Below are 23,724 nucleotides of genomic sequence, written 5' to 3'. Positions count from 1 at the left end.
AGTCACAAAGCCACACACTGACACCAAGTAACAAAGACATACACTGACACCAAGTCGCAAAGACATACACTGATACCCAGTAACACAGGCACACACTTACACCATGTAACACAGACATACACTGACACCAAGTAACAAAGATATACACTGATACCCAGTAACACAGACACACAATTACACCAAGTAACAAAGACAGATACTGATGCCCAGGAACACAGACACACACTTACACCATGTAACAAAGACAAACACTGACACCAAGTAATAAAGACATACACTGACACCCAGTAACACAGACACACACGGACAACAAGTAACAAGTACACACACTTACACCAAGTAACACAGACACACACTGACACCCAGTAACACAGACACACACTTACACCAAGTAACAAAGACATACACTGACACCAAGTAACAAAGACATACACTTACACCAAGTAACAAAGACATACACTGACACCAAGTAACAAAGACATACTCTGATACCCAGTAACACAGACACACACTTACACCAAGTAACAAAGACATACACTGATACCCAGTAACACAGACACACACTTGCACCATGTAACACAGACATACACTGACGCCAAGTAACAAAGACATACACTTACACCAAGAAACAAAGACATACACTGAAACCAAGTAACAAAGACATACTCTGATACCCAGTAAAACAGACACACACTTACACCATGTCACACAGACATACGCTTACACCAAGTAACAAAGACACACACTTACACTAAGTAACACAGACATACACTGACACCATGTAACAAAGACATACATTGACACCAGGTAACAAAGACAGACAATGACACCAAGTAACAAAGACATACACTTACACCAAGTATTTTGACATCCACTGACACGAAGTAACAAAGACATACACTGATCCCCAGTAACACAGACATACACTTACACAAAGTAACAAAGACATACACTGACACCACGTCACAAAGACACACACTGACACCCAGTAACAAAGACATACACTGACACCAAGTAACACAGACATACACTGACACCAAGTCACAAAGACATACACTGATACCCAGTAACACTGACACACACTTACACCAAGTAACACAGACATTCACTGACACCAAGTAACAAAGACAGATACTGATACCCAGTAACACAGACACACACTTACACCATGTAACAAAGACATACACTGGCACCAGGTAACAAAGACATACACTGACACCCAGTAACACAGACACACACTGACCCCAAGTAACACAGACATACACTGACACCAAGTAACAAAGACATACACTGATACCCAGTAACACAGGCACACACTGGGGGGGGGGGGTGGCGGGGGGCACATTGGCGCAGTGGTTAGCACCGCAGCCTCACAGCTCCAGGGACCCGGGTTCCATTCTGGGTACTGCCTGTGCGGAGTTTTCACGTTCTCGCTGTGTCTGCGTGAGTTTCCTCCGAGTGATCCGGTTTCCTCCCACATGCCAAAGACTTGCAGGGTGATAGGTTAATTGGCCATCATAAATTGCCCCTAGTATAGGTAGGTGGTGGGGAAATATATAGGGACAGATGGGGATGTGATAGGAATACGGGATGAGTGTAGGATTAGAATAAATGGGTGGTTGATGGTCGGCACAGACTCGGTGGGCCGAAGGGCCTGTTTAATTGCTGTATCTCTAAACTAAACTAAATACTGACACCTAGTGTCACAGACATACTCTGACACCCAGTAACAAAGACATACACGGACACCAAGTAACAAGGACACACACTTACACCAAGTAACAAAGACATACACTGACACCAAGTCACAAAGACACACACTGACACCCAGTAACAAAGACATACACTGACACCAAGTCACAAAGACATACACTGATACCCAGTAACACAGACACACACTTGCACCAAGTTTCACAGACATACACTGACACCAAGTAACAAAGATATACACTGATACCCAGTAACACAGACACACACTTACACCAAGTAACAAAGACAGAGACTGATACTCAGTAACACAGACACACACTTGCACCATGTAACAAAGACAAAAACTGACACCAAGTAACAAAGACATACACTGACACCCAGTAACAAAGACATACACTTACACCAAGTATTTTGACATACACTGACACGAAGTAACAAAGACATACACTGATACACAGTAACACAGACACACACTGACACCAAGTAACACAGACATACACTGACACCAAGTAACAAAGACATACACTGATACTCAGTAACACAGGGACACACTTACACCAAGTAACACAGACACACAATTACTCCAAGTAACAAAGACATACACTGACACCAAGTAACAAAGACGTACACTGACATCCAGTAACAAAGACATACACTGACACCCAGTAAAACAGAAACACACGGACACAAAGTAACAAGGACAAACACTTACACCAAATAACACAGACACACACTGACACCCAGGAACACAAACAAACACACTGACACAATGAAACACATACATACACTGACACCAAGTAACAAAGACATCCACTTACACCAAGTAACAAAGACACTCACTTGCACCAAATAACACAGACATACACTGACACCAAGTAACAAAGACATACACTTACACCAAGAAACAAAGACATACACTGACACCAAGTAACAAAGACATACTCTGATACCCAGTAAAACAGACACACTCTTACACCATGTAACACAGACATACGCTTACACCAAGTAACAAAGACACACACTTACACCAAGTAACATAGACATACACTGACAGCATGTAACAAAGACATACATTGACACCAGGTAACAAAGACAGACAATGACACCAAGTAACAAAGACATACACTTACACCAAGTATTTTGACATCCACTGACACGAAGTAACAAAGACATACACTGATACCCGGTAACACAGACATACACTTACACCAAGTAACAAAGACATACACTGACACCAAGTCACAAAGCCACACACTGACACCAAGTAACAAAGACATACACTGACACCAAGTCGCAAAGACATACACTGATACCCAGTAACACAGGCACACACTTACACCAAGTAACACAGACATACACTGACACCAAGTAACAAAGATATACACTGATACCCAGTAACACAGACACACAATTACACCAAGTAACAAAGACAGATACTGATGCCCAGGAACACAGACACACACTTACACCATGTAACAAAGACAAACACTGACACCAAGTAATAAAGACATACACTGACACCCAGTAACACAGACACACACGGACAACAAGTAACAAGTACACACACTTACACCAAGTAACACAGACACACACTGACACCCAGTAACACAGACACACACTTACACCAAGTAACAAAGACATACACTGACACCAAGTAACAAAGACATACACTTACACCAAGTAACAAAGACATACACTGACATCAAGTAACAAAGACATACTCTGATACCCAGTAACACAGACACACTCTTACACCAAGTAACAAAGACATACACTGATACCCAGTAACACAGACACACACTTACACCATGTAACACAGACATACACTGACGCCAAGTAACAAAGACATACACTTACACCAAGAAACAAAGACATACACTGAAACCAAGTAACAAAGACATACTCTGATACCCAGTAAAACAGACACACACTTACACCATGTCACACAGACATACGCTTACACCAAGTAACAAAGACACACACTTACAGTAAGTAACACAGACATACACTGACACCATGTAACAAAGACATACATTGACACCAGGTAACAAAGACAGACAATGACACCAAGTAACAAAGACATACACTTACACCAAGTATTTTGACATCCACTGACACGAAGTAACAAAGACATACACTGATCCCCAGTAACACAGACATACACTTACACAAAGTAACAAAGACATACACTGACACCACGTCACAAAGACACACACTGACACCCAGTAACAAAGACATACACTGACACCAAGTAACACAGACATACACTGACACCAAGTCACAAAGACATACACTGATACCCAGTAACACTGACACACACTTACACCAAGTAACACAGACATTCACTGACACCAAGTAACAAAGACAGATACTGATACCCAGTAACACAGACACACACTTACACCATGTAACAAAGACATACACTGGCACCAGGTAACAAAGACATACACTGACACCCAGTAACACAGACACACACTGACCCCAAGTAACACAGACATACACTGACACCAAGTAACAAAGACATACACTGATACTCAGTAACACAGGCACACACTGGGGGGGTGGGGGGCACATTGGCGCAGTGGCTAGCACCGCAGCCTCACAGCTCCAGGGACCCGGGTTCCATTCTGGGTACTGCCTGTGCGGAGTTTTCACGTTCTCGCTGTGTCTGCGTGAGTTTCCTCCGAGTGCTCCGGTTTCCTCCCACATGCCAAAGACTTGCAGGGTGATAGGTTAATTGGCCATCATAAATTGCCCCTAGTATAGGTAGGTGGTGGGGAAATATATAGGGACAGATGGGGATGTGATAGGAATACGGGATGAGTGTAGGATTAGAATAAATGGGTGGTTGATGGTCGGCACAGACTCGGTGGGCCGAAGGGCCTGTTTAATTGCTGTATCTCTAAACTAAACTAAATACTGACACCTAGTGTCACAGACATACTCTGACACCCAGTAACAAAGACATACACGGACACCAAGTAACAAGGACACACACTTACACCAAGTAACAAAGACATACACTGACACCAAGTCACAAAGACACACACTGACACCCAGTAACAAAGACATACACTGACACCAAGTCACAAAGACATACACTGTTGCTGTTGTACGGCACAGACTCGGTGGGCCGGAGGGCCTGTTTAAGTGCTGCATCACTAAACTAAACTGCATAGTGATACCCAGTAACACAAACAAACACACACTGACATCCAGTGACACAGAGAAACAATGATACACAGTAACAAAGACATACACTGACATCAAGTAACACAGCCACACACTGACACACAGTAAAAAAGACATACACTGACACCAAGTCACAAAGACATTCACTGATACCAAGTCACAAAGACACGCACTGATGCCCAGTAACACAGACACACAGACATGAAGTAAGAAAGAGATGCACTGACACCCAGTAACACAGACAAACACACTGACACCATGAAACACAGACATACACTGACACCAAGTAACAAAGACATCCACTTACACCAAGTAACAAAGACACTCACTTGCAACAAATAACACAGACATACACTGACACCAAGTAATAAAGACATACACTTACACCAAGTATTTTGACATACACTGACAACATGTATAAAGACATACACTGATACCCAGTAACACAGACACACACTTACACCAAGTAACAAAGACATACACTGACACCAAGTCACAAAGACACACACTGACACCCAGTAACAAAGACATACACTGACACCAAGTCACAAAGACATACACTGACACCCAGTAACGCAGACACACACTTACACCAAGTAACACAGACATGCACTGACACAAAGTAACAAAGACAGACACTGATACCCAGTAACACAGAAACACACTTACACCAAGTAACAAAGACAGACACTGATACCCAGTAACAGAGACACACACTTACACCAAGTAACAAAGACATACACTGACACCCAGTAACAAAGACATGCACTGACACCCAGTAACACAGACACACACGGACAGCAAGTAACAAAGACACACAAGGACACCAAGTAACAAAGACATACACTTACACCAAGTAAAAAAGACACAAATTTACACCAAGTAACACAGACATACACTGACACCAAGTAACAAAGACAGACAATTACACAAAGTAACAAAGACATACAGTTGCACCAAGTATTTTGACAAACACTGACACCAAGTAACAAAGACATCCACTGACACCAAGTCACAAAGACACACACTGACACCCAGTAACACAGACACACACTTACACCAAGTAACAGAGACATACACTGACACCAAGTAACATAGACATGCACTGATACCCAGTAACACAGGCACACACTGGGGGGGGGGGGGGGGGGGGGCACATTGGTGTAGCGGCTAGCACCGCAGCATCACAGCTCCAGGGACCCGGGTTCGATTCTGGATACTGCATGTGCGGAGTTTGCAAGTTCTCCCTGTGTCTGCGTGGGTTTCCTCCGGGTGCTCCGGTTTCCTCCCACATGCAAAAGACTTGCAGGTTGATAGGTTAATTGGCCATCATAAATTGCCCCGCGTGTAGGTAGGTGGTAGGGAAATATATAGGGACAGGTGGGGATGTGATAGGAATACGGGATTAGTGTAGGATTAGTATAAATGTGTTGTTGTTGTACGGCACAGACTCGGTGGGCCGAAGGGCCTGTTTAAGTGCTGCATCACTAAACTAAACTACATAGTGATACCCAGTAACACAAACAAACACACACTGACATCCAGTGACACAGAGAAACACTGATATACAGTAACAAAGACATACACTGACATCAAGTAACACAGACACACACTGACACCCAGTAAAAAAGACATACACTGACACCAAGTCACAAAGACATACACTGATACCAAGTCACAAAGACACGCACTGATGCCCAGTAACACAGACACACACTTACACCAAGTAACACAGACATACACTGACACCAAGTAACAAAGACATACACTGATACCCAGTAACACAGGCACACACTGGGGGGGGGGGCGGTGGCGGGGGGCACATTGGCGCAGTGGTTTGCATCGCAGCCTCACAGCTCCAGGGACCCGGGTTCAATTCTTCATACTGCCTGTGCGGAGTTTGCAAGTTCTCGCTGTGTCTGCGTGGGTTTCCTCCGGGTGCTCCGGTTTCCTCCCACATGCCAAAGACTTGCAGGTTGATAGGTTAATTGGCCATCATAAATTGCCCCGCGTGTAGGTAGGTGGTAGCGAAATATATAGGGACAGGTGGGGATGTGATAGGAATACGGGATTAGTGTAGGATTAGTATAAATGTGTTGCTGTTGTACGGCACAGACTCGGTGGGCCGGAGGGCCTGTTTAAGTGCTGCATCACTAAACTAAACTGCATAGTGATACCCAGTAACACAAACAAACACACACTGACATCCAGTGACACAGAGAAACAATGATACACAGTAACAAAGACATACACTGACATCAAGTAACACAGCCACACACTGACACACAGTAAAAAAGACATACACTGACACCAAGTCACAAAGACATACACTGATACCAAGTCACAAAGACACGCACTGATGCCCAGTAACACAGACACACAGACATGAAGTAAGAAAGAGATGCACTGACAGCCAGTAACACAGACAAACACACTGACACCATGAAACACAGACATACACTGACACCAAGTAACAAAGACATCCACTTACACCAAGTAACAAAGACACTCACTTGCAACAAATAACACAGACATACACTGACACCAAGTAATAAAGACATACACTTACACCAAGTATTTTGACATACACTGACAACATGTATAAAGACATACACTGATACCCAGTAACACAGACACACACTTACACCAAGTAACAAAGACATACACTGACACCAAGTCACAAAGACACACACTGACACCCAGTAACAAAGACATACACTGACACCAAGTCACAAAGACATACACTGACACCCAGTAACGCAGACACACACTTACACCAAGTAACACAGACATGCACTGACACAAAGTAACAAAGACAGACACTGATACCCAGTAACACAGAAACACACTTACACCAAGTAACAAAGACATACACTGACACCCAGTAACGCAGACACACACTTACACCAAGTAACACAGACATGCACTGACACAAAGTAACAAAGACAGACACTGATACCCAGTAACACAGAAACACACTTACACCAAGTAACAAAGACAGACACTGATACCCAGTAACAGAGACACACACTTACACCAAGTAACAAAGACATACACTGACACCCAGTAACAAAGACATGCACTGACACCCAGTAACACAGACACACACGGACAGCAAGTAACAAAGACACACAAGGACACCAAGTAACAAAGACATACACTTACACCAAGTAAAAAAGACACAAATTTACACCAAGTAACACAGACATACACTGACACCAAGTAACAAAGACAGACAATTACACAAAGTAACAAAGACATACAGTTGCACCAAGTATTTTGACAAACACTGACACCAAGTAACAAAGACATCCACTGACACCAAGTCACAAAGACACACACTGACACCCAGTAACACAGACACACACTTACACCAAGTAACAGAGACATACACTGACACCAAGTAACATAGACATGCACTGATACCCAGTAACACAGGCACACACTGGGGGGGTGGGGGGCACATTGGTGTAGCGGCTAGCACCGCAGCATCACAGCTCCAGGGACCCGGGTTCGATTCTGGATACTGCATGTGCGGAGTTTGCAAGTTCTCCCTGTGTCTGCGTGGGTTTCCTCCGGGTGCTCCGGTTTCCTCCCACATGCCAAAGACTTGCAGGTTGATAGGTTAATTGGCCATCATAAATTGCCCCGCGTGTAGGTAGGTGGTAGCGAAATATATAGGGACAGGTGGGGATGTGATAGGAATACGGGATTAGTGTAGGATTAGTATAAATGTGTTGCTGTTGTACGGCACAGACTCGGTGGGCCGGAGGGCCTGTTTAAGTGCTGCATCACTAAACTAAACTGCATCGTGATACCCAGTAACACAAACAAACACACACTGACATCCAGTGACACAGAGAAACAATGATACACAGTAACAAAGACATACACTGACATCAAGTAACACAGCCACACACTGACACACAGTAAAAAAGACATACACTGACACCAAGTCACAAAGACATACACTGATACCAAGTCACAAAGACACGCACTGATGCCCAGTAACACAGACACACAGACATGAAGTAAGAAAGAGATGCACTGACAGCCAGTAACACAGACAAACACACTGACACCATGAAACACAGACATACACTGACACCAAGTAACAAAGACATCCACTTACACCAAGTAACAAAGACACTCACTTGCAACAAATAAATCAGACATACACTGACACCAAGTAATAAAGACATACACTTACACCAAGTATTTTGACATACACTGACAACATGTATAAAGACATACACTGATACCCAGTAACACAGACACACACTTACACCAAGTAACAAAGACATACACTGACACCAAGTCACAAAGACACACACTGACACCCAGTAACAAAGACATACACTGACACCAAGTCACAAAGACATACACTGACACCCAGTAACGCAGACACACACTTACACCAAGTAACACAGACATGCACTGACACAAAGTAACAAAGACAGACACTGATACCCAGTAACACAGAAACACACTTACACCAAGTAACAAAGACAGACACTGATACCCAGTAACAGAGACACACACTTACACCAAGTAACAAAGACATACACTGACACCCAGTAACAAAGACATGCACTGACACCCAGTAACACAGACACACACGGACAGCAAGTAACAAAGACACACAAGGACACCAAGTAACAAAGACATACACTTACACCAAGTAAAAAAGACACAAATTTACACCAAGTAACACAGACATACACTGACACCAAGTAACAAAGACAGACAATTACACAAAGTAACAAAGACATACAGTTGCACCAAGTATTTTGACAAACACTGACACCAAGTAACAAAGACATCCACTGACACCAAGTCACAACGACAGACACTGACACCCAGTAACACAGACACACACTTACACCAAGTAACAGAGACATACACTGACACCAAGTAACATAGACATGCACTGATACCCAGTAACACAGGCACACACTGGGGGGGGGGGGGGGGCACATTGGTGTAGCGGCTAGCACCGCAGCATCACAGCTCCAGGGACCCGGGTTCGATTCTGGATACTGCATGTGCGGAGTTTGCAAGTTCTCCCTGTGTCTGCGTGGGTTTCCTCCGGGTGCTCCGGTTTCCTCCCACATGCAAAAGACTTGCAGGTTGATAGGTTAATTGGCCATCATAAATTGCCCCGCGTGTAGGTAGGTGGTAGGGAAATATATAGGGACAGGTGGGGATGTGATAGGAATACGGGATTAGTGTAGGATTAGTATAAATGTGTTGTTGTTGTACGGCACAGACTCGGTGGGCCGAAGGGCCTGTTTAAGTGCTGCATCACTAAACTAAACTACATAGTGATACCCAGTAACACAAACAAACACACACTGACATCCAGTGACACAGAGAAACACTGATATACAGTAACAAAGACATACACTGACATCAAGTAACACAGACACACACTGACACCCAGTAAAAAAGACATACACTGACACCAAGTCACAAAGACATACACTGATACCAAGTCACAAAGACACGCACTGATGCCCAGTAACACAGACACACAGACACCAAGTAACAAAGACATGCACTGACTCCAAGTAACAAAGGCATACACTTACACCAAGTAACAAAGACACACACTGACACCCAGTAACACAGACAAACACACTGACACCATGAAACACAGACATACACTGACACCAAGTAACAAAGACATCCACTTACACCAAGTAACAAAGACACTCACTTGCACCAAATAACACAGACATACACTGACACCAAGTAATAAAGACATACACTTACACCAAGTAACAAAGACATACACTGACACCAAGTCACAAAGACACACACTGACACCCAGTAACAAAGACATACACTGACACCAAGTCACAAAGACATACACTGATACCCAGTAACGCAGACACACACTTACACCAAGTAACACAGACATGCACTGACACAAAGTAACAAAGACAGACACTGATACCCAGTAACACAGAAACACACTTACACCAAGTAACAAAGACAGACACTGATACCCAGTAACAGAGACACACACTTACACCAAGTAACAAAGACATACACTGACACCCAGTAACAAAGACATACACTGACACCCAGTAACACAGACACACACGGACACCAAGTAACAAAGACACACAAGGACACCATGTAACAAAGACATATACTTACACCAACTAACAAAGACACACATTTACACCAAGTAACACAGACATACACTGACACCAAGTAACAAAGACAGACAATTACACCAAGTAACAAAGACATACACTTGCACCAAGTATTTTGAAAAACACTGACACCAAGTAACAAAGACATACACTGACACCAAGTCACATAGACACACACTGACACCCAGTAACACAGACACACACTTACACCAAGTAACACAGACATACACTGACACCAAGTAACAAAGACATACACTGATACCCAGTAACACAGGCACACACTGGGGGGGGGGGGGGGGGGCACATTGTTGTAGCGGTTAGCACCGCAGCCTCACAGCTCCAGGGACCCGGGTTCGATTCTGGATACTGCCTGTGCGCAGTTTGCAAGTTCTCCCTGTGTCTGCGTGGGTTTCCTCCGGGTGCTCCGGTTTCCTCCCACATGCCAAAGACTTGCAGGTTGATAGGTTAATTGGCCATCATAAATTGCCCCGCGTGTAGGTAGGTGGTAGGGAAATATATAGGGACAGGTGGGGATGTGATAGGAATACGGGATTAGTGTAGGATTAGTATAAATGTGTTGTTGATGTACGGCACAGACTCGGTGGGCCGAAGGGCCTGTTTAAGTGCTGCATCACTAAACTAAACTAAATAGTGATACCCAGTAACACAAACAAACACACACTGACATCCAGTAACACAGAGAAACACTGATACACAGTAACAAAGACATACACTGACATCAAGTAACACAGACACACACTGACACCAAGTAACAAAGACAAACACTGACACCAATCACAACGACACACACTGACACCCAGTAACAAAGACATACACTGACACCAAGTCACAAAGACATACACTGATACCCAGTAACGCAGACACACACTTGCACCAAGTAACACAGACATACACTGACACCAAGTAACAAAGACACACACTTACAAAAAGTAACAAAGACATGCACTGACACCCAGTAACAAAGACATACACTGACACCCAGTACCACAGACACACACTTACACCAAGTAACACAGACATACACTGACACCAAGTAACAAGGACATAAACTGATACCCAGTAACACAGGCACACACTTAGACGTAGTAACACAGACATACACTGACACCAAGTAACAAAGACATACACTTACACCAAGTACCAAAGACACACACTTACACCAACTAACACAGACATACACTGACACCAAGTAACAAAGACAAACAATTACACCAAGTAACAAAGACATACACTTACAACAAGTATTTTGACATACACTGACACCAAGAAACAAAGCCATACACTGATTCCCAGTAACACAGACACACATTACATCAATTAACAAAGACATCAATTGACACCAAGTCACAAAGACACACACTGACACCCAGTGACACAGACACACACTTACACCAAGTAACACAGACATACACTGACACCAAGTAACAAAGACATACACTGATACCCAGTAACACAGGCACACACTTACACCAAGTAACAAAGACAGACACTGATACCCAGCAACACAGACCCACACTTACACCAAGTAACAAAGACATACACTGACACCCAGTAACAAAGACATATACTGACACCCAGTAACACAGACACACACGGACACCAAGTAACAAAGAGACACACTTACACCAAGTAACAAAGACATACACTGACACCCAGTAACAAAGAGATACACTGACTCCAAGTAACGCAGACACACACGGATACCAAGTAACAAAGACAGAGACTTACACCAAGTAACACAGACACACACTGACACCCAGTAACACAGACACACACTTACACCAAGTAACACAGACAAACACTGACACCAAGTAACAAAGACATACACTGATACCCTGCAACACAGGCACACACTTACACCAAGTAACACAGAGATACACTGACACCAAGTAACAAAGACATGCACTGATACCCAGTAACACAGAGACACACTTACACCAAGTAACAAAGACAGGCAATTACACCAAGTAACAAAGACATACACTTACACAAAGTGTTTTGACATACACTGACACCAAGTAACAAAGACATACACTGATTCCCAGAAACACAGACACACACATACACCAAGTAACAAAGACATACACTGACACCAAGTCACAAATACACACACTGACTCCCAGTAAGAAAGACATACACTGACATCCAGTCACAAAGACTTACACTGATACCCAGTAACACAGACACACACTTACACCAAGTAACAAAGACATACACTGACACCAAGTAACAAAGACATGCACAGATACCCAGTAACACAGACACACACTTACACCAAGTAACAAAGACAGACACTGATACCCAGTAACACAGACACACACTTACTCCAAGTAACAAAGACATACACTGACACCCAGTAACAAATACATACACTGACACACAGTAACGCAGACACACACGGATACCAAGTAACAAAGACACAGACTTACACCAAGTAACACAGACACACACTGACACCCAGTAACAAAGACATGCACTTATACTCAGTAACACAGACACACACTTACACCAAGTAACACAGACATACACTGACACCAAGTAACAAAGACATGCACTTATACTCAGTAACACAGACACACACTTACACCAAGTAACACAGACATACACTGACACCAAGTAACAAAGACATGCACTGATACCCAGTAACACAGACACACACTTACACCAAGTAACAAAGACTGACACTGATACCCAGTAACACAGACACACACTTACACCAAGTAACAAAGTCATACACTGACACCAAGTAACAAAGACATACACTGACACCCAGTAACGCAAACAAACACACTGACACCAAGTAACATAGACATACACTGATACCAAGTCACAAAGACATACACTGATGCCCAGTAACACAGACACACACTGACCCCAAGTAACAAAGACATTCACTGACACCCAGTAACAAAGACATACACTTACACCAAGTCTCAAAGTCATACACTGATACCTAGTAACACAGACGCACACTTACACCAAGTAACGCAGACATACACTGACTCCCAGTAACAAAGACATACACTGACACCAAGTAACGCAGACAAACACGGACACCAAGTAACAAAGACACAGACTTACACCAGGTAACACAGACACACACTGACACCCAGTAACACAGACACACACTTACACCAAGTAACACAGACAAACACTGACACCAAATAACAAAGACAGACACTGATACCCAGTTACACAGACACACACTTACACCAAGTAACAAAGACATACACTGACACCAAGTAACAAAGACATGCACAGATACCCAGTAACACAGACACACACTTACACCAAGTAACAAAGACAGACACTGATACCAAGTAACACAGACACACACTTACTCCAAGTAACAAAGACATACACTGACACCCAGTAACAAATACATACACTGACACACAGTAACGCAGACACACACGGATATCAACTAACAAAGACACAGACTTACACCAAGTAACACAGACACACACTGACACCCAGTAACAAAGACATGCACTTATACTCAGTAACAGAGACACACACTTGCACCAAGTAACACAGACATACACTGACACCAAGTAACAAAGACATGCACTTATACTCAGTAACACAGACACACACTTACACCAAGTAACACAGACATACACTGACACAAAGTAACAAAGACATGCACTGATACCCAGTAACACAGACACACACTTACACCAAGTAACAAAGACAGACACTGATACCCAGTAACACAGACACACACTTACACCAAGTAACAAAGTCATACACTAACACCCAGTAACAAAGACATACACTGACACCCAGTAACGCAAACAAACACACTGACACCAAGTAAAATAGACATACACTGATACCAAGTCACAAAGACATACACTGATGCCCAGTAACACAGACACACACTGACCCCAAGTAACAAAGACATTCACTTACACCCAGTAACAAAGACATACACTTACACCAAGTCTCAAAGTCATACACTGATACCCAGTAACACAGACGCACACTTACACCAAGTAACGCAGACATACACTGACTCCCAGTAACAAAGACATACACTGACACCAAGTAACGCAGACAAATACGGACACCAAGTAACAAAGACACAGACTTACACCAAGTAACACAGACACACACTGACACCAAGTAACAAAGACAGACAATTACACCAAGTAACAAAGACATACACTTACACCAAGTATTTTGACATACACTGACACCAAGTAACACAGTCACACACTTACACCAAGTAACAAAGACATACGCTGACACCAAGTCACAAAGACATACACTGACTCCCAGTAACAAAGACATACAATGACACCAAGTCACAAAGACATACACTGATACCCAGTAACACAGACACACACTTACACCAAGCAACACAGACATACACTGACACCCAATAACAAAGACATTCACTGACACCCAGTAACGCAGACACACACGGACACCAAGTAACACAGACACACAATTACACCAAGTAACACAGACACACACTGACACCAAGTAACACAGACACACACTTACACCAAGTAACAAAGACGTGCACTGACACCAAGTAACAAAGATATACACTGATACCCAGTAACACAGGCACACACTGACACCAAGTAACACAGACATACACTGACACCAAGTAACAAAGACATGCACTGATACCCAGTAACACAGACACACACTTACACCCAGTAACAAAGACATACACTGACACCCAGTACCACAGACACACACGGACACCAAGTAACAAAGACACACACTTACACCAAGTAACACAGACACACACTGACACCCAGTAACACAAACAAACACACTGACACCAAGTAACACAGACATACACTGATACCAAGTCACAAAGACATGCACTGATGCCCAGCAACACAGACACAAACTGACACCAAGTAACAAAGACATACACTTACACCCAGTTACAAAGACATACACTTACACCAAGTCACAAAGACATACACTGATACCCAGTAACACAGACACACACTTACACCAAGTAACACAGACATACACTGACACCAAGTAACAAAGACAGACACTGATATCCAGCAACACAGACCCACACTTACACCAAGTAACAAAGACATACACTGACACCCAGTAACAAAGAGATATACTGACACCCAGTAACACAGACACACACGGACACCAAGTAACAAAGACACACACTTACACCAGTTAACACAGACACACACTGACACCCAGTAACACAAACAAACACACTGACACCAAGTAACACAGACATACACTGATACCAAGTCACAAAGACATACACTGATGCCCAGTAACACAGACACACACTTACACCAAGTAACAAAGACATACACTGACACCAAGTAACAAAGACACACACTTGCACCAATAACACAGAAATACACTGACACCAAGTAACAAAGACAGACAATTGCACCAAGTAACAAAGACATACACTTACACCAAGTATTTTGACAGACACTGACACCAAGTAACAAAGACATGCACAGATACCCAGTAACACAGACACACACTTACACCAAGTAACAAAGACAGACACTGATAGCCAGTAACACAGACACACACTTGTACCAAGTAACAAAGACATACACTGACACCCAGTAACAAAGACATACACTGACACCAAGAAACAAAGACACACAAGGACACCAAGTAACAAAGACACACACTGACACCAAGTAAAACAGACACACACTGACACCCAGTACCACAGACACACACTTACAACAAGTAACACAGACATACACTGACACCAAGTAACAAAGACATACACTGATACCCAGTAACACAGGCACACACTTACACGAAGTAACACAGACATACACTGACACCAAGTAACAAAGACATACACTTGCACCAAGTAACAAAGACATACACTGACACCAAGTAACAAAGACAGACAATTACACCAAGTAACAAAGACATACACTTACACCAAGTATTTTGACAAACACTGACACCAAGTAACAAAGACATCCACTGACACCAAGTCACAAAGACACACACTGACACCCAGTAACACAGACATACACTGACCGCAAGTCACAAAGACACACACTGACACCCAGTAACACAGACACACACTTCCACCAAGTAACACAGACATAAACTGACACCAAGTAACAAAGACATACACTGATACCCAGTAACACAGGCACACACTGGGGGGGGGGAACATTGGCGCAGTGGTTTGCACCGCAGCCTCACAGCTCCAGGGACCCGGGTTCGATTCTTTATACTGCCTGTGCGGAGTTTGCAAGTTCTCCCTGTGTCTGCGTGGGTTTCCTCCGTGTGCTCCGGTTTCCTCCGATATGCCAAAGACTTGCAGGTTGATAGGTTAATTGGCCATCATAAATTGCCCCTCGTGTAGGTAGGTGGCAGGGAAATATATAGGGACAGGTGCGGATGTGATAGGATTACGGGATTAGTGTAGGATTAGTATAAATGTGTTGTTGTTGTACGGCACAGACTCGGTGGGCCGAAGGGCCTGTTTAAGTGCTGCATCACGAAACTAAACTACATAGTGATACCCAGTAACACAAACAAACACACACTGACATCCAGTGACACAGAGAAACACTGATACACAGTAACAAAGACATACACTGACATCAAGTAACAGAGACACACACTGACACACAGTAAAAAAGACATACACTGACACCAAGTCACAAAGACATACACTGATACCAAGTCACAAAGACACGCACTGATGCCCAGTAACACAGACACACAGACACCAAGTAACAAAGACATGCACTGACACCAAGTAACAAAGGCATACACTTACACCAAGTAACAAAGACACACACTGACACCCAGTAACACAGACAAACACACTGACACCATGAAACACAGACATACACTGACACCAAGTAACAAAGACATCCACTTACACCAAGTAACAAAGACACTCACTTGCACCAAATAACACAGACATACACTGACACCAAGTAATAAAGACATACACTTACACCAAGTATTTTGACATACACTGACACCAAGTATAAAGACATACACTGATACCCAGTAACACAGACACACACTTACACCAAGTAACAAAGACATACACTGACACCAAGTCACAAAGACACACACTGACACCCAGTAACAAAGACATACACTGACACCAAGTCACAAAGACATACACTGATACCCAGTAACGCAGACACACACTTACACCAAGTAACACAGACATGCACTGACACAAAGTAACAAAGACAGACACTGATACCCAGTAACACAGAAACACACTTACACCAAGTAACAAAGATAGACACTGATACCCAGTAACAGAGACACACACTTACACCAAGTAACAAAGACATACACTGACACCCAGTAACAAAGACATACACTGACACCCAGTAACACAGACACACACGGACACCAAGTAACAAAGACACACAAGGACACCAAGTAACAAAGACATACACTTACACCAAGTAACAAAGACACACATTTACACCACGTAACACAGACATACACTGACACCAAGTAACAAAGACAGACAATTACACCAAGTAACAAAGACATACACTTGCACCAAGTATTTTGACAAACACTGACACCAAGTAACAAAGACATCCACTGACACCAAGTCACAAAGACACACACTGACACCCAGTAACACAGGCACACACTGGGGGGGGGGGGGGTGGGGGGGGTGGGGTGGCACATTGGTGTAGCGGTTGGCACCGCAGCCTCACAGCTCCAGGCACCCGGGTTCGATTCTGGATACTGACTGTGCGGAGTTTGCAAGTTCTCCCTGTGTCTGCGTGGGTTTCCTCCGGGTGCTCCGGTTTCCTCCCACATGCCAAAGACTTGCAGGTTGATAGGTTAATTGGCCATCATAAATTGCCCCGCTTGTAGGTAGGTGGTAGGGAAATATATAGGGACAGGTGGGGATGTGATAGGAATACGGGATTAGTGTAGGATTAGTATAAATGTGTTGTTGTTGTACGGCACAGACTCGGTGGGCCGAAGGGCCTGTTTAAGTGCTGCATCACTAAACTAAACTACATAGTGATACCCAGTAACACAAACAAACACACACTGACATCCAGTGACACAGAGAAACACTGATACACAGTAACAAAGACATACACTGACATCAAGTAACACAGACACACACTGACACCCAGTAAAAAAGACATACACTGACACCAAGTCACAAAGACATACACTGATACCAAGTCACAAAGACACGCACTGATGCCCAGTAACACAGACACACAGACACCAAGTAACAAAGACATGCACTGACACCAAGTAACAAAGGCATACACTTACACCATGTAACAAAGACACACACTGACACCCAGTAACACAGACAAACACACTGACACCATGAAACACAGACATACACTGAAACCAAGTCACAAAGACATCCACTTACACCAAGTAACAAAGACACTCACTTGCACCAAATAACACAGACATACACTGACACCAAGTAATAAAGACATACACTTACACCAAGTAACAAAGACATACACTGACACCAAGTCACAAAGACACACACTGACACCCAGTAACAAAGACATACACTGACACCAAGTCACAAAGACATCCACTGATACCCAGTAACGCAGACACACACTTACACCAAGTAACACAGACTTGCACTGACACAAAGTAACAAAGACAGACACTGATACCCAGTAACACAGAAACACACTTACACCAAGTAACAAAGACAGACACTGATACCCAGTAACAGAGACACACACTTACACCAAGTAACAAAGACATACACTGACACCCAGTAACAAAGACATACACTGACACCCAGTAACACAGACACACACGGACACCAAGTAACAAAGACACACAAGGACACCAAGTAACAAAGACATACACTTACACCAAGTAACAAAGACACACATTTACACCAAGTAACACAGACATACACTGACACCAAGTAACAAAGACAGACAATTACACCAAGTAACAAAGACATACACTTGCACCAAGTATTTTGACAAACACTGACACCAAGTAACAAAGACATCCACTGACACCAAGTCACAAAGACACACACTGACACCCAGTAACACAGACACACACTTACACCAAGCAACACAGACATACACTGACACCAAGTAACAAAGACATACACTGATACCCAGTAACACAGGCACACACTTACACCAAGTAACAAAGACATACACTGACACCAAGTCACAAAGACACACACTGACACCCAGTAACAAAGACATACACTGACACCAAGTCACAAAGACATACACTGATACCCAGTAACGCAGACACACACTTACACCAAGTAACACAGACATGCACTGACACAAAGTAACAAAGACAGACACTGATACCCAGTAACACAGAAACACACTTACACCAAGTAACAAAGATAGACACTGATACCCAGTAACAGAGACACACACTTACACCAAGTAACAAAGACATACACTGACACCCAGTAACAAAGACATACACTGACACCCAGTAACACAGACACACACGGACACCAAGTAACAAAGACACACAAGGACACCAAGTAACAAAGACATACACTTACACCAAGTAACAAAGACACACATTTACACCAAGTAACACAGACATACACTGACACCAAGTAACAAAGACAGACAATTACACCAAGTAACAAAGACATACACTTGCACCAAGTATTTTGACAAACACTGACACCAAGTAACAAAGACATCCACTGACACCAAGTCACAAAGACACACACTGACACCCAGTAACACAGGCACACACTGGGGGTGGGGGGGGGCACATTGGTGCAGCGGTTGGCACCGCAGCCTCACAGCTCCAGGGACCCGGGTTCGATTCTGGATACTGCCTGTGCGGAGTTTGCAAGTTCTCCCTGTGTCTGCGTGGGTTTCCTCCGGGTGCTCCGGTTTCCTCCCACATGCCAAAGACTTGCAGGTTGATAGGTTAATTGGCCATCATAAATTGTCCCGCTTGTAGGTAGGTGGTAGGGAAATATATAGGGACAGGTGGGGATGTGATAGGAATACGGGATTAGTGTAGGATTAGTATAAATGTGTTGTTGTCGTACGGCACAGACTCGGTGGGCCGAAGGGCCTGTTTAAGTGCTGCATCACTAAACTAAACTACATAGTGATACCCAGAAACACAAACAAACACACACTGACATCCAGTGACACATAGAAACACTGATACACAGTAACAAAGACATACACTGACATCAAGTAACACAGACACACACTGACACCCAGTAAAAAAGACATACACTGACACCAAGTCACAAAGACATACACTGATACCAAGTCACAAAGACACGCACTGATGCCCAGTAACACAGACACACAGACACCAAGTAACAAAGACATGCACTGACACCAAGTAACAAAGGCATACACTTACACCATGTAACAAAGACACACACTGACACCCAGTAACACAGAAAAACACACTGACACCATGAAACACAGACATACACTGAAACCAAGTCACAAAGACATCCACTTACACCAAGTAACAAAGACACTCACTTGCACCAAATAACACAGACATACACTGACACCAAGTAATAAAGACATACACTTACACCAAGTAACAAAGACATACACTGACACCAAGTCACAAAGACACACACTGACACCCAGTAACAAAGACATACACTGACACCAAGTCACAAAGACATCCACTGATACCCAGTAACGCAGACACACACTTACACCAAGTAACACAGACTTGCACTGACACAAAGTAACAAAGACAGACACTGATACCCAGTAACACAGAAACACACTTACACCAATTAACAAAGACAGACACTGATACCCAGTAACAGAGACACACACTTACACCAAGTAACAAAGACATACACTGACACCCAGTAACAAAGACATACACTGACACCCAGTAACACAGACACACACGGACACCAAGTAACAAAGACACACAAGGACACCAAGTAACAAAGACATACACTTACACCAAGTAACAAAGACACACATTTACACCAAGTAACACAGACATACACTGACACCAAGTAACAAAGACAGACAATTACACCAAGTAACAAAGACATACACTTGCACCAAGTATTTTGACAAACACTGACACCAAGTAACAAAGACATCCACTGACACCAAGTCACAAAGACACACACTGACACCCAGTAACACAGACACACACTTACACCAAGTAACACAGACATACACTGACACCAAGTAACAAAGACATACACTGATACCCAGTAACACAGGCACACACTGGGGGGGGGGGGGGCACATTGGTGTAGCGGTTAGCACCGCAGCCTCACAGCTCCAGGGACCCGGGTTCGATTCTGGATACTGCCTGTGCGGAGTTTGCAAGTTCTCCCTGTGTCTGCGTGGGTTTCCTCCGGGTGCTCCGGTTTCCTCCCACATGCCAAAGACTTGCAGGTTGATAGGTTAATTGGCCATCATAAATTGCCCCGCGTGTAGGTAGGTGGTAGGGAAATATATAGGGACAGGTGGGGATGTGATAGGAATACGGGATTAGTGTAGGATTAGTATAAATGTGTTGTTGATGTACGGCACTCGGTGGGCCGAAGGGCCTGTTTAAGTGCTGCATCACTAAACTAAACTAAATAGTGATACCCAGTAACACAAACAAACACACACTGACATCCAGTAACACAGAGAAACACTGATACACAGTAACAAAGACATACACTGACATCAAGTAACACAGACACACACTGACACCAAGTAACAAAGACATACACTGACACCAAGTCACAACGACACACACTGACACCCAGTAACAAAGACATACACTGACACCAAGTCACAAAGACATACACTGATACCCAGTAACGCAGAAACACACTTGCACCAAGTAACACAGACATACACTGACACCAAGTAACAAAGACATACACTGATACCCAGTAACACAGAAACACACTTACACCAAGTAACAATGACAGACACTGATACCCAGTAACAGAGACACACACTTACACCAAGTAACAAATACATACATTGACACCCAGTAACAAAGACATACACTGACACACAGTAACACAGACACACACGGACACCAAGTAACAAAGACACACAAGGACACCAAGTAACAAAGACACACACTTACAACAAGTAACAAAGACATGCACTGACACCCAGTAACAAAGACATACACTGACACCCAGTACCACAGACACACACTTACACCAAGTAACACAGACATACACTGACACCAAGTAACAAAGTCATACACTGATACCCAGTAACACAGGCACACACTTACACGGAGTAACACAGACATACACTGACACCAAGTAACAAAGACATACACTTACACCAAGTAACAAAGACATACACTTACACCAAGTAACAAAGACACACACTTACACCAAGTAACACAGACATACACTGACACCAAGTAACAAAGACAGACAATTACACCAAGTAACAAAGACATACACTTACAACAAGTATTTTGACATACACTGACACCAAGTAACAAAGACATACACTGATTCCCAGTAACACAGACACACATTACACCAAGTAACAAAGACATCAGTTGACACCAAGTCACAAAGACACACACTGACACCCAGTGACACAGACACACACTTACACCAAGTAACACAGACATACACTGACACCAAGTAACAAAGACATACACTGATACCCAGTAACAC

Source organism: Heterodontus francisci, unplaced genomic scaffold (assembly GCF_036365525.1).
Source record: "Heterodontus francisci isolate sHetFra1 unplaced genomic scaffold, sHetFra1.hap1 HAP1_SCAFFOLD_386, whole genome shotgun sequence".
Classification (NCBI taxonomy): Eukaryota; Metazoa; Chordata; class Chondrichthyes; order Heterodontiformes; family Heterodontidae; genus Heterodontus; species Heterodontus francisci.
This window is presented reverse-complemented; position numbering follows the sequence as displayed.